Here is a 15507-nt window from a genome sequence, read left to right as displayed (position 1 = left end):
GCTGAGGTGTACCAGGTGCTGAAAGCTGGGATTGAATTCCATGTTCTATCATATAGTTATGAAATTCTAAATCCATGTACTCTCCATCTCAATCAGATCAAAGTGTTTTAATCGTTTTACCTAATAGATTTTCAACTTCAGCCTTATACACTTTGAACTTTTCAAAGACTTCAGACTTATGTTCCATTAGGTATAAGTAATCATACTTTGAATAATAATTTATGAAAGAAATGAAGTATTCGTACCCTCCTCTAGCCTTTACATTCATTGGAACACAAATATACGAATGTATGAGCTCTAAGGGCTCTTTGGCTCTATAAACTTTTCCACTAAAAGGTCTTTTAATCATTTTTTTTCTTTAAGATAGAATTCACACAGAGGTAATGAATCATCTTCTAACTTGCTTAAAAGTCCATTCTTTACCAATCTCTCGATACTATCAAGATTTATGTGACCTAATCTCAAATGCCAAAGATACATATCATTGTTATTGGGAGAAATTCTTTGCCTTTTAGTTTAAGCATTCGCAATTTTAAACATCTCATGATTTAAAAGTTATTTTGATTCAGTAGTTCTTAACACATATAAACTGTCTTCTAGTTTAGTTGAACAGATAGTCACACCATTCTTCATAATGAACACTTCATTAGATGAAATGGAAATGAAGTACGATTGTTCAATTAAACAGGAAACAGAAACAAGGTTCCTTCTCATTTTAGGAATAATGTATAAGTTTTCTAAAAATAAGAATCTATTTCCAAAAAACAACTTAGCAGCTCCCACTGCACGAGTTGAAATGACATCTACCATTCCAACCTTGAGCATCATTTCACCTTCCTCGAGCTGCTGGAAGGAATTAATTTCCCCGTAAAGAAGAGCAAAGATGATTAGTGGCTCCCAAATCAAGTATCTAAGCATTATGATCATATTTTCAGTGACCATCCATATTGCAGTGGAAGTATTTGCCCTTGTCGGCCTTACCCTTGCCCTTGCTCTTCCCAGCAGCGGGAGCCTTCCCCTTCCCTTATTTCTTTTTCTGGATCTTCATAGAGCTAGAGGATGAAGGAACAGACTTAGTTCCCGAGGATGAACCCTTGTGGAACTTCTTGGAATGGACAACATTTGCCTCTCCTTCTCTTGGTCCCTTACCTTTCATAAGGGGCTCATAAGTTTGTAACTCGTTGAGAAAAGTAGTCATGGTGTACTATATTTTGTCCATAACCGCATTGCTATGGAATTGAAGGAAACTCTTCGGAAGAGATTCCAAAATAAAGAATACCTGACTCTACTCATTGATTACTGCACCATTCATTTCGGCGACATTGAACTGGACCATCAGGTCGAAAACATGTTCTCTCACTGACTGACCTTCCTTTATGCGTACATTGTAAATGTACTTAAGGGCCTCATGTTGGATCTGAATGGTCAGTTGTCCAAACATCTCCCGGAGGGACTCCATGATCTGATGTGCAGACATCATGGCCTTATGCTTTTTGGTAAGAACGTCAGACAGGCTTGCCAAGATGTAGACTCGAGCCTTGCCATTGGTCTTCATCCAACGGTCATAAGCATCCTTCAACGCTTAGGATGCATTGTGAGCAAGGACTGAAGGACATTCCCTCATCAAGATGAACTGCATATCATCAATATCTAGGATCGTATTCAGGTTAGATTTTCACATCGCATAGTTTCACCGATTAGTTTTTCGTTTTTAAGCAAGAAAATGATTGTGGAAGACATGCTAAAATGAATAACAATTAACCGTATTAGTTATATTTCTCTTAACCCATTACTTAATTATCTAATCAATTTAGCAAAAACACATGTAATCATATAACCCTAATTAAGCTATCAATTTAGTTTTTGCAATGATACTTCAGAGGTTTAGAGCAATAGCCACTGAAGGTTGATAAGCTACTTTCCCCTTGAATTGAGACAATCTCAGTTAATTACTAATACCAGAATAACTCTTATTCCTATAATTTTTAGCTACCGTTTTTTGGTAAAGGATTCAATAACTAGCTTAATTCATCCTGTAAGTGTGACCCTCTCATTTTCAGATCCCAGAGGTATTCTTCAACAGGTTATCGTAAGGAAAGACAATCGTTGAAGATTGACCTAAAAAACCTATCCATTATTGGAGTTTGCATTGTTCCGACTCCTAACATTAGGCTCTCTGACTGGATGGTCGCTCCAAGACGACACGCATACAGATCATAGAAATCTCATAGTACAACCTAATGGACGAAACCGTAGGATACATTAACGCACATCCCTCTCCCGCTTACTATGAACACTTTCCCCATTCACCTTGCTATTGTCCCATGCAAACACTTTCCGAAGGGAAGCCGCGTCCAGGGCGAACGTGGCCGAGCATGGATCTCACGGTGTGAACTCTTAGGGATGTGAAAGCTAAAATTTGATACATCATATATCAATTTCCTGCCACTAAGGTATTCAAATATTTTTAGGATTTTATTATCTTAGTTAAAAATTGGCTAATGAATGTATCTAATTCCTTTTAATTTGCTCAATAAAACATTTATATTGAATGATTTAACAATACTCGATTTCATTTATTAAACTCTTTAATAAAATCAATCCTTTATTGTGTGCTTATAAAATATTTGCCCAATTCATCTTCCAGGTCGGTTCTCAGGTGGAGATGTTCCGTTTTTGTCAGCTTAAATACCTGCCTAGACAGAACGTTCCTTAGACAAAGGTCCATTTTGGAAAATTATTTTATAAATTTAATCTTTTAACGAAATTTATTTTAATTTTATTACAACAAACTAAAAGATTAACATGTTTCTAATATCATTTGAAAAACTTCCAACATAAGTATAGATGAATTAATTTTAAACCATTTAAGATTAATTTGGTCCTATGTTTGCATGCAACTCTTGATTATAGATTTTTAATTTATCTCATTAAAAACATAACATTTATATTTTAATGCTGTATTAAAACTATAAATTTGCATCTAATGACATTAATTAAATACAACAATTATATTTATCTAAGCAATGTCATACTTAATGCGAATTCCATTTTCATTTCATAAATATAACACTTATATAAATCATACATGAAAATCAAGCATTCACATACATCATTCCACTATTCATTATAACACTTATATCATGATGCATGAGCATGCAAATTTAATCATGCATCCATAAAATATAACTCTTATATTTAGTTATGATGCATGTACATGTTTATCCTAAGGTGGGTATTTTGAAATTATATGACATACAATATGTAATATGAATTCAAATATTAATCTAAACATAAATCCAATGCATAGCTAAATTAATTTAAAAAGCAAAAATTGGACCAATTTTGGCACCCTAATGCAAAATTAATTAATTAAATTAATATAAATACTATATCAATTTAATTAATTACATAAGAAAATTAGGTTAAAAAAAAACCTCCTTCAACAGCTGTACGTGCGCCACAACCAGGTTCCTCACACCCTCGTAGAGTTAAAACGCTGAGGGGCAACGTCACGACGCTACGACTCCCTCACATTACGCCTCGCCTTGCAGCATCTGCAACGCTGTGATTGTAGCATCGTGACACTATAAAGTAGAATACTCATTTTTGTGCATTTTCTGCTCCGAACTTGCCCCAAATGCCTCTGTTTTTCCTGATATCTTCAGTAATAGTTGCTTTATCGATTGCCACGGACTTACAGACTTGAAACAAGAATTAAAATATCAAAAAATACAACAGGTTCTTACATTTTAATCATATTCAAAAAAGGTAATCTAAGTGCCAAAATCGAAACATCCAATCTTGTAAACCTTCATTCAAAATGCAGATTTAAAAACCCACATCTGAATTGATTTTTGTTTCAAAAATATGAAGAACGAAGATGCAAGAAATTGACTTTGATACCAATTGTTGGGATTGAATCCTGAGTGGAAGCGTGTGAACGTCTTCCATCTCAAAATTTCATTTTTAAAGAAACAAAATACAGTGTTCTAAACACAATATAGAAAGATAAACAAGTTAAAAGCATGCATGAGAAGAAGGGAAATAAGAAGGAAGAATCATTCTTACTTTTGAAGATTCTCGAGCTCCTAGAATTATCCTCTCGCTTTTCCAACAAACATGACCATCTCCTTGAACAAACACGACCACGAGAATAAATTTGTTGTTCTCTAGGATTCCAATAGAAGGATAGGTGATATCCAACTATTAGAAGAGGGTGAAGAGAGAGAATTCTTTAGAGAGAGTAGAGAAGATTTCTTTAGTGGCTAGGATAAAAATTGCAAAATGAAATCTTACCTTAAAAGGGCCATAAGGAAGACTTTATATGGGGAAGATTAGCCCATTCTCCAAATCTTTCCCCATTTACTCTTATGCACAATTAATTAAATAACACTTATTTAATTAATTAGCATATTAATTAAATAACCATTTATACATTAAATATAATTTAATGTATCTATTTAACTACCATAAACATCGTATGTCTATGTGCAACACCTCTCTATTAATTAATTAATTCTTTGTGAATCTAAATCTCATTCAAATGTTTCTTTCCAACTTAATTTAAATTATAGATCACATCCACAATCAATTACCTGTTAATCATATTAATATACAATTTCTTCAAATTGATTTAAACAATTAAAATCATTCCTCTTTAATATTATTTAGTGAGCTAACAAGGGGACCTGGTGGACCTGCAAATTAGAAGCTCCAACGATATGAGATTAATTGGCTAAACTCATCAACCAATTAATCAATATTCATTAATTGTAGGTACACTCCACTAAGGACCGACACTGCACTCTTCTCACTGTAGATATATTTATGTATCCAGGGATATAGATCAATAACAGTAAGTTAGTCCTTCACAAGTGTTCGTAACGCCAACTAGGTCAAATTACCATTTTACCCTTGGGTTACCTCTGACTCCTTAAGTACCAGTGCTTCTCTAATAAACAACCTATTTATGATCCAACCAATAAATAGAAACCCCTCTTGGGGTAATGAGAGGGTAGAGCCCTTTGTTCAAGTCTTGGAGACACAACTTAAGGGAACACTCATCTACTTATCCTGAAGTTGGGAATGAATGAATTTCATCTTGTATCATTATGTTCCCAGCTCCCTGCTCGGTCTTGTCCCCAAAATGGTAGGCTTGTTGAGTTGAAAAACTTGCCACTCTCACCCATACAAAAAAAAGAACAATCCATCATGAACAGAAGTTCATAATACACTCAGAATTAAGACTAAGTTACCTAGGTCATCTAAATAAAATAGGAAGCTAACTCGTTAACGACGTTACATCCAGTGGTTACTATTTCGAAATTCGGTCTTATGCAAACTCATTACATAGGTGTTTGCTCTCGAATCGATATTGTTAATTCGACTCTAAATTGAAACAAAAATATTTATAAATAATCAAAACCTACATTTTATACTAACAAGTAGCATAAGTAGTAAGTACGAGGTCGCACAGGGAGGGCTTATTTCTAATCTTTTCTTAAGCTAAATTCAAATATTAAAGTGGTAAAAATGGGGGGTTTTGATAAAGCAAGAAACATACTTGAAATTAAAAGAAAAAGAATAAATGTAAACAAGAATTGGTCAATCTCATTTCTAGTTCAAGTTAGACATCCTTTGCAATTTCAATCCTTGATTTCTACGAATTAATTATGCAAACGAATTATGCACACAACTACTTGCTTGCCTCGATTAGGCTAACTTCTACAATGGCAGATAGCTAGTAAAAATCTAATCAAGAAACCATTCTAAACATTGATTAAAGTTGGAAGACCTAACTCTAATCAACCTATATGTTTCTAATCCTATTGGATTCAATACCATCCATATAGAATAGAAAACATATGCATTAAGTTCGAGAATTTAATTGTGTCGATTAATCGTCAAGATAGCCATATTAAATTAATTAAAATTATCTTTGAATCTAGAAATTAATGTATTCTAAGAATAGCCATCAAATACACAATTAACTATTGTCAATTAGTAGATCTTAGTTAGACATTTTTATATATGAATACATTCGAGCAACATATTCAAGCAAGATTATAACAAAATTAAGAATCTTGGCAACATGCTTAAAAGATACTGGTCCCTAAACATGCTTTTAGAAGTCCAAATTGATTCAAAGAAGCATATATTCAGATTGTAATGAATTAAAGAAAAGTAGAAAACTCAAGAAATGTACAAAGAATTCTTGAACTAGAGACAAGATTGAAGAATTTACTTCACAAATTCATAGACAAATCTAAGAACAAAGTCAATACATTGTTTACAAATCAAAGAAAGAAATGAAAATCTAACCTAAATGGAAGAGAATTACCAAGGAGATGAACTGATATTGAGCGAAACTCCGGACTCTATAAGAAAATTCTGCCCCTCTTTGCTAAAAATGAAAGACAAGTTTTTATATTCGCAGATGTAGTGTCGCGACGCTATGGATAGCGTTGCAACGCTAAATCGTAAAAAAAGTCAAGAACCGTTGGGTGAGGGTCGAAACGCTTGGTTGATTTTGGGTTATGCAAGGCGCGCGTGTGTGCACGTGGACAATTCCGTCAATTTCTAGAACGTTGTGACACTCCTGGCAACATTGCAACACTGCCCTATTGTGCAGCAATATGATGCGTTCTGTCTTCAAGAGTTGCTTAATGCTTCTAGGAGGGTCGTGATACTGCCTTTGATGACATTTTGGTAATTATTTTGATTATCTTCAATTTTTTTTATTTCTTGGTTCTTCTTAATCATTTTTACTCCAAACTTCTTGAACTGACTCCTAATTGCTCTCGGTACTATTTTACCTATAAAATTGACATATTAAGCAAACAAGTAGCATAAAATCGAGGGAAGTAACATAAAATGACGTTGTTACATGTGGTGGTTACTATTTCACCATTCGGTCTTATGCAAACTCATTACATAGAATACCTTCACTCGCGTGTCACCTACACGAACACGTTGGATCATTGCGTTTGTATCAAATAAAAAGTGGTTCGTATCCATAGTGTCATCAAGATAAGGTATCCAACCTTATCCTTATACAATAGATCCTTTAGGCTGTTTCTTGAACATTGATCCCTATATGTCTCCACATATAGTTCAAGACTCACAAGGCAGCCCTGAATGTTAGTTTAATGGATTTAGGGTTATTAATACAAAATAGAGTACAACACAATCAATAACAATTATTGAATTAACATCGATAAATCTTTATTGATGACGGTTAATTAATATCATTTACTATCTACAAGTTTTAGGGCATAAAACCTAACAATTTAAATAACTGTTATTGATTGTATTGTATTTTATTTTTTCTTAATAACCCCAAATCCAATAAACTAAAATCCTAGGCTGCCTGATGAGTCTTGAACTGTATGTAGAGACATACAGAGATTAATGTTCAAGAAACAACCTAAAGAGTCTATGGTATAAAGATAAGGCTGGATACCTTATCCTTTTGACACTATGGATACGTCCCACTTTCTATTTGATACAAACGCAATGATCCAACGTGTTCATGTAGGCGACATGCATGTGAAGGTATCCTATATAATGAGTTTGCATAAGACCGGACCGCAAAATAGTAACCACTAGATGTAACTCCATTGACTAGTTAGATTTCTATTTCAATAGGATGACCTAGGCAACTTAGTCTTAATCCTGAGTCTATTATGAACTTTTGTTCATGGGTATTGTCCTTTGATTTGTATGGGTAAGAGTGGCTAGTTCGCCAACTCAATAAGCCTACCACTTTAGGGACAAGACCGAGTAGGAGTTGGGAACATGATAATACAAGATGGTTTTCATTCCTTCTTGACTTTAGGGTAAGTAGATGAGTACGTGGTGTCTTTAGAACTTGAACAAAAGGCTCTACCCTCTCACTAGCCTGAGAGGTTTCTATTTAATGGTGGGACCATAAACATGTTGTTCATTAGAGAAGCACTGGTACTTAAGGATACAAAGGTAACTCAGGGGTAAAAGAGTAATTTGACCAAACTGGTGTTACGAACACTCATAAAGGACTAACTTGCTGTTATTGGTCTATATCCATGGATACAAAAATATATCTACAGTGAGAAGAGTGCAATTACGAGTCTTTAGCAAAGTGTACCCATAGTTAACGAATATTGATTAATTTAGTAATGAGTTTAGTCAATTAATGTCATATCGTTGGAGCTTATGATTCGTAGGTCCATGAGGTTCCCTTCCTAGCTCATAAAGGGAATTGAGGTAACTATGTCTTGAATTGAGTTTGAAATGTTCAAATTCACTTAGGGAAATAATGATACATTATAATATAAAGTTTATATTTTATTTAAACTTTATAATATAAACTTAATTTTGGATATGATTCAAAATTAATTTATGGGAGGATTAAATATTTGAAAAAAATTCAAATATTAATGTGAATTGGATTCATATTAAAACTATAGGTTAAAAATAAGTGTGTATTTGATGCACATTAAAACTATAGGTTATGAGAGAAATATTATTAAATATGATTCACGTGTAGGCTAAATTAAATATTTGATATTTAATTTGGTAATTAATTAATTATTAATTTAATTTAATCTGATTTAATTAAATTAATTAAATTAAAACTATAGATTATGTGAATGATGTTTCATTTAAATATGATTTAAATGAATTCATTAATTAAATAAGATTTAATTAATTATTAAATTAATTATTTATATTAATTTATTCATTTTATTAACAGTTAACTCTCACGTAGAGAGTTAACAGGAACGTGGGATGAATCCCACGTTTCACCATCTTTCTCTCTCTCCTTTGATAAAACTCCTGCAAAATGTTTGCAGGAGTATTGGTTGCCCTTTTTCTGAGAATACAGAATAATGTTGTACGATCTTGACTCTTTGAAGAATTCTTCATCTTTTTTTCAATTCAATTGGTTCCCACAAAACCAAACACCTTAAGTTTCTCAGAGAATAGGGAGGTAGCTTCTTAATGTTGTTAATTTCGATCTAAAGGAGTTTTACAATGTGGTTGTACAAAAGTAAGGTTTCTTCTTCCTTTCTCTGTAGAACTAATTTATGCATGCTTAACGTAGGACAATTTTATAGTAGGTTTCTTTTGATTTGCCTCTGTATTTTTTCTAGGAATGCCCAATGTATGAGTATTTTAGAAAAACCAAATTAATAACGAGTTTAGGTTATATGTTTTCCACTGCAATTAGGGCTTTCATCCTTATAGAAGTTTGGTCAGGGCACCCTTTTAATATATCCTTTCTAAAACCTTTTGGTTGTGTGAGTTACACACATAAGGCAAGGAAAAGTTCAACCTAGGGCAGTGAATGTGTGTTCATTGGCTATCCTAAAGGAATTAAGGCTTTCAAGCTATGAGATTTCAGAACTAACCGAAGTGTAGTGAGTAGAGATGTAGTTTTCAAAGAAGAAGTTCTTTACATGGATTCTAAGAATCCTACAACAATAGATAATGGTGATGAAATATTGCTTTAAGCTGATTCTGAGGTGGAAGTAATTAACAATCAACAAACCTTTACTAATCCTATTCAAATTAATCACCCTGATCAGCTTGAAGAAAAAGAAAACACAGTAAAAGAAGCAACCCAAGAACCTCAGCTTGAAAACCTATCCAACTATACCCTAACAAGAGATAGATGTAGAAGAGAAATAAGGTCATCTCAGTGGTATAAAGAAGATGATTATATAACTTTTGCAAACCTCTATGATGACCTCAATGATGATGAACCTTGTATAAGAATGAAACATGAACAGCGGGATGAGTTCTTTGTATAAGAATGAGACAGCGGGATGAGTTACCAATAGTAAAGAGAGTAAACAGTGGGTGAAGGCAATGAACAGCGGGATGAGTTCTTTGTATAAGAATGAGACATGAACCTCGACCTCTCTACCTTATAAACAGAAAGTAATGTCTTGCAAGTGGATCTTTAAGAAGAAGTTAGGGAAGGCAGATGAAGGTGGGATTCGTTATAAAGCTAGACTTGTGACTAGAGGGTACACTCAAAGGGAAGGGCTAGACTACAATGGCATTTTTCTCCTATGGTGAAGCATACCTCCATTCAAGTACTTCTAGCTATTATGGCTTGCAAAAACTTAGAGTTAGAACAACTAGATGTGACCACAATATTCCTACATGGAAAACTAAAAGAAACTATTTACATGTCACAACCTGAAAAGTATAAGAAGAAAGAGGTAAAAGACTTAGTGTGTTTACTGAAAAAGTCCCTATATGTCCCTTAGATGCTGGTATAGACGTTTTGATGAGTTATATCCAGTCTTCAGTTTAGAAGAAGTAGTTATGACTCTTGTTGTGTCTATATAAATGAATGTGCAAACAAGGAAGAAGTATATCTTCTTCTGTATGTTGGTGATATGCTATTGGCTAGAAAAAATTGTTGGGATTGGTGTCCTAATTCTCCCAGAGTCTCATTGTTTTGTAAAGATACACATTGTTCAATGAATAAAATAAGTGTTATTTAATTCTGGCATTTACTCATATCCAATAAACAAAGCTCCTTTATTATCTTATGTGAACTTAAGCATGTATATGTGATATATAAGTGGATCATGCCTTAAGTGATAACCTAACTTGGTCTGTAGTATAAGGATTAAGGTGGGATACATGATCCTGGTGACACTATGGATACAACCCGCTTTGCAGAGGTTTGCAAGTGTTGTAAACTACTACATATGGTTGATCCGGACCATTCATGTGGAGACATCGAGCGGAGGTGTCCTATACAAAGAGTTTGTATAAGACCTAGACCACGAGACGACTAGACTCTGTATATAACGTCGTTGATACTAGAGACTTGCATCTCACCTAAATAACCATAGGTGACACGACCTCAATCCTGAGTGTTTTGTGAACTCCTGTCTTTGAGGGCGGTCCTTTGATTAGTATGGATGAGAGTGGCCAAATTTCCAACTCAACATGCCTACCTTTTTGGGGTTGGGAACTCAATTCACAATATAGAATTCACTTCTTTCCCGAAGCAGGGATAAGTAGAGAGATTGTTCCCTTAAGGGCTGATTTCAGGGCTTAAACATAATGACCATAGCTTCTCTTTGGAAGAGAAGACTCGGTCAAAGTAGGACTATGATTTATGTTCATTAGAGGGATCAGTGGTACTTAAAGAGACAGATGTAACTACAAGGGCATAACGGTTATTGGCCCAACTGTACTTACGAGCGATCTGTGAAGGGTTGTCACACTGCTGATTGGTTAAGATGGACACATAATATAACTGTAGTGAGAAGAGTTCAGCTGTAGGTCTTTAGTGAAGTGCCTGGCAGTTAACAGATGGTGGATCCCGTGATTAAAGAGTTTAGTCAGTTATTCACGTACCGTTGAAGCTGCGGATCTACAGGTCCATGAGGTCCCCTTGGTAGCTTGGATTCATGTTGAAGGATCAAGTTCTTAGTGTTGATTTGAAATGTTTAAATTGACAAGAGGTATCTTGATTATATATGATGTAATCGGCATGATGTATAAGATACATCTAGTGGAGGATTGATGTAAATGAGATTTACATTAAGTATCATGGAATAGGAAAAGAACTATGGTATATATGTTTCATGAGATGAAATATTAAAACTATAGGTTATAAATATAGTATGATAAGTTGGTTATCATTTATGTTCATAATAATATTAATTATTAGATAATTAATATTTTTTCTTTTAAATAACCAAAATAGGTGGTTACTGATCATGGTAACCGTGAGTATAAAGGAAATCAGTTTCCTAATTTTAAAAAGGAAGTTTTTTTTTACAAAAGTTAAAAAAGTTTTTTGAGTTCTCTCCGGCAAAAAGAAACTCACAGAAGTCGTCAAGTAAATACAGATTTACTAAACGATGACTGGGCTAAATAAACGATCGTGCAGGTGCTAGCTAAACGATCGTGCAGTGTTTACTAAATGATCATTGGCCCAAGGTAAATGATCGTGTAGATGCGACCGAGCTAAACGATAGAGCTAAATGATCTTATAGCTTTTGCTAGACGATCGCATAGCTTTATCTAAACAATTGGGCATCGACCTATACGATAGGTCTCCAACTTCTCCCACTTGCCCAGTCGTGTACACGATCTGTCTTTCCTCCGTTCCTCTGCCTCACACCAAGTCTAAACAGAGCCCACCCTCTGGATTCTCACACCGAGAATACCAAGGTCGCCTTGTTGGTGGTGTCAGACTCAACTCGACATTGTCGAGGTTTTCCGGAGGCCGTTCGTGGTGCTTTGGAGGAGTCTGTTCGTGGTGTTGCGGAGGAGTTCGTGTTGTGGAGGAGTTCGTGATCGAGGAGATCGTTGAGGACGAGTGCGAAGTGTTCGTGCAGTGTTGCGGTCGTGTAGATAGAGCGCTCGTGGTTGCTGTGATCGATCAGAGTGCGCATTAGAGCATGGAGACGCTTCTGCCGATGTTCGTATAGAGTTTGTCTTTTTGTACATTTGATGTTCATGCTGTAATTTCTCTGTAATTTGCATAATCGTTTATGTTTGAAGTCGACTGTAAATGTATTGTTGATTCATGATTGTAATTTGAAATAGTCTTGCTCCGCTGCTCATGGAAATCTCGAGTGTCGATTTCCTTCAGAAATATGGTTGAACTCAATGAGATTAAAGCTTAGATGAACAAGGAGTTTGATATGAAAGACCTAAGGGCTGCAAGAAGAATCCTAGGAATGGAGATCTACAAAAACAAAAGCAAAGGGGATCTGTTCTTATGTCAGCTAGAATATGCATCTATAGTTCTAAAAAGGTTCAACATGGTAAAAGCCAAGGTTGTTTGTAATTTTCTAGCCCAATATTTAAGCTTTCAGCCCAAGACTCTCCTACTACTGAAGAACAGAAGAAAATAATGGAGAGAATTCCCTATTTCAGTGCTATAGGCAGTCTTATGTACCTAATGGTATGTACTGGACCTGATTTAGCTCACTGTTCCAGCTTAGTGAACAGATATATGGGAAGCCTCTTGGGAAGCTACGAAGTTGGTATATAAATATCTAGTAGGAACTCAAAAGAAATGCCTCATTTACAAACATCCTGACACAACTAGCCTAAATCTAATAGTCTACTCAGATTCAGACTTTGCTAGTGATTTAGATAAACGATGGTCATTAACAGGGTATGTCTTTCAGTTTGGGGAAAACACTATAAGCAAGAAGTCTAACCTACAGTCTATTGCAACTTTATCTACCACATAAACAGAGTTCATTGCTTTAACAGAAGCTGTAAAAGAAGCAAAATGGCTACAAGGACTCTTAAAAGACTTTGGCTTTAGTCAAAATTCAGTAAATATAAAATGTGACAACCAAAGTGCATACAGCTCATTAAAAATTTTCAATTTCATGACAGAACAAAATATGTAGATATTTGACTACATTTTATCATAAACGAGGTGGAGAAAGGTGAAGTCAAAATAAAAAAGGTTAAGACACAAGAAAATTTAGCAGATTTCCTAACTAAGGCAGTAATACATACCAAGTTGGAGTACTGCCCAAGTCTACTCAGAGCAGTAGACAAACCAGCTGAAAAATGAAGTTGTCAAAAAGAACATTGAGTTAATCTTTTAGCTCAAGGTAGAGAGTTGTAAAGAAATGAGTTATAAAATTACCTCAAGTCGGAAGCTCATGCAACTGAGTTTCATCTCTTTGTTCACCTCACAAGAAACAAACATTTCTATTAGTAACAAATAAACTAATTTCTCAGTTTTATTGTTAGAAAAAAGAACTCTTGTATGAAATACCGAGAGAAGAAAAAAGAAATGAGTGAGTGAAAACTCAAAGAAAACTTGAATAAAAGATAGATTCAAACCTTGAGAGTGGACGTAGATCTCCTTAGATCGAACCACTATAATCAATGTGTTCATCTTCTCCTCCTCTTTACATTTTCTGAATTGCATGCTTGAATCTCTTCATCTTGTTCATCTATTTTTCTCAAAAATATTAAAGACAGAGAGAGATAGAAGAAAGGTAGTTTAGCCATGAGAGAGAGAACAAAATATAAGAATGAAGTAAGACTGGTTGACGGAGAAGAGTTTTTACCCATCAGAAATTGCTCAAGCTATGTGGCCTTCCCTGAATCCACACGCTAGCTACCATTTTTTTTTTTTTTTTTTTTTTTTTTTTGCTTTGGGTCAGACTGAATTCCAAGATGTTTTTGGGCCTCTTTGAATTGCTGTATTTCGTAGATAAAAGGCCCAATTCAACAGAAACCTACGTTTTAAAATGTGAAAAACTAAAGAAAATTTTTAATTTTATTCAAAATAAGCTAAATTTCAAAGTTAATTCTAATGGTTTAGCCTTTTTGTTTTTAATTTTATGATTTCAGTATAGTTCCATTATTATTTATATATTTTTTTTAATACTACGTTGGGAGGGAAATCAAACCTCTAATTTTGAGGTTGATAATACATAATAATGGAACTATATTGAAACTTAATTTGTATTATCAACCTCAAAGTTAAAACTAATGAGTATAGTTAAAACTATACTGAAACTAAATTTGGCATAAGTTGAACTATACTCATTTTGGCATTTAGTTTTCTAATTTTATTCTTAATCAGTTTGGTTAAACTTCATAAATAGTTTCGAAACATTCTTTTTATCCATAAAAAATTGATTAGTTTTCCGTTACCCTCTAATCTGACTTAAAATGTATTTTAACTAATATATCCAATGAAATAAAAAAATGTAGGTTGATTATCGTGTAAAAAAAGAAAACATATCACATACTAAATATGATAATTATATAAACCATAAAAATCAAATTGAATACTTTTGATCCTGTTTTGTAGCCATTTGGTTTTTGGTTTTTAGGTCTTAATTCTTAAAATTGAGCTTATAAACACAATTTCCGTCTCAAAATTTTTTACTTTGTTATATAGTTTCTACCAATATTTTTAAAAACCAAGTCAAGTATTAAAAACTAAAAAAAGGTAGGCTCCATTTAGTAATCATTTCAACCCCATTTGGTAACCATTTAATTTTTGGTTTTGTGTATTTTTAAAATTAAGTCTATTAACACTATTTTCACTTCTAAATTTCTTCCTTTGTTATCTTCTTTTTACCAATGGTTTAAAACACCAACCAAATTTTGGAAACAAAAAAAAAAGATAGCTTTCAAAAACTTATTTTTGTTTTTGGAATTTGGCTAACGGTTCAACCATTGTATTTACAAAAGATGCAAATCACTGGAAGAAAAGGGGAGAAAATAGGCTAAACAAAAACAAAAAACAAAATGGTTACCAAACGGGACCAATTTTTTGTTTTTGGTTTTTGAAAAATTAAATATATTTCCTCCCAATTTTTTACAATGATTTACATCTTTTTTAAGTGCAAGAGTTGAATTCTTAGATAAATTTCACAAAAAAAATAAAATAAAATAATAATTTAACTACTTTTTTAGTTTTCAAAATTTAGCTTAGGTTTTAAAATGTTGATAAGAAAAAAGTAGATGAGAAAGCAAGAAATTTAGTGGTGGGAT

At 33.7% G+C, this 15507-nt stretch overlaps 1 long non-coding RNA gene across 1 annotated transcript; it reads right to left on the bottom strand.

Moving 5' to 3' along the window:
- Positions 1-3343: 3343 nt before the first annotated feature.
- LOC120070938 (uncharacterized) lies at positions 3344-14030 on the bottom strand. The gene is made up of 3 exons (XR_005480080.2): positions 13637-14030; positions 13504-13550; positions 3344-3704 (listed from the first exon to the last, which is right to left on the bottom strand). It is a non-coding gene; the product is annotated as an uncharacterized LOC120070938 (long non-coding RNA).
- Positions 14031-15507: the final 1477 nt, after the last annotated feature.

The sequence above is a fragment of the Benincasa hispida genome, chromosome 2 (genome assembly GCF_027475165.1).
Source record: "Benincasa hispida cultivar pf3 chromosome 2, pf3_genome.v1.1, whole genome shotgun sequence".
NCBI lineage: Eukaryota > Viridiplantae > Streptophyta > Magnoliopsida > Cucurbitales > Cucurbitaceae > Benincasa > Benincasa hispida.
The sequence above is the reverse complement of the archived record's forward strand: the minus strand, read 5'-3'. Positions and strand labels throughout refer to the sequence as shown.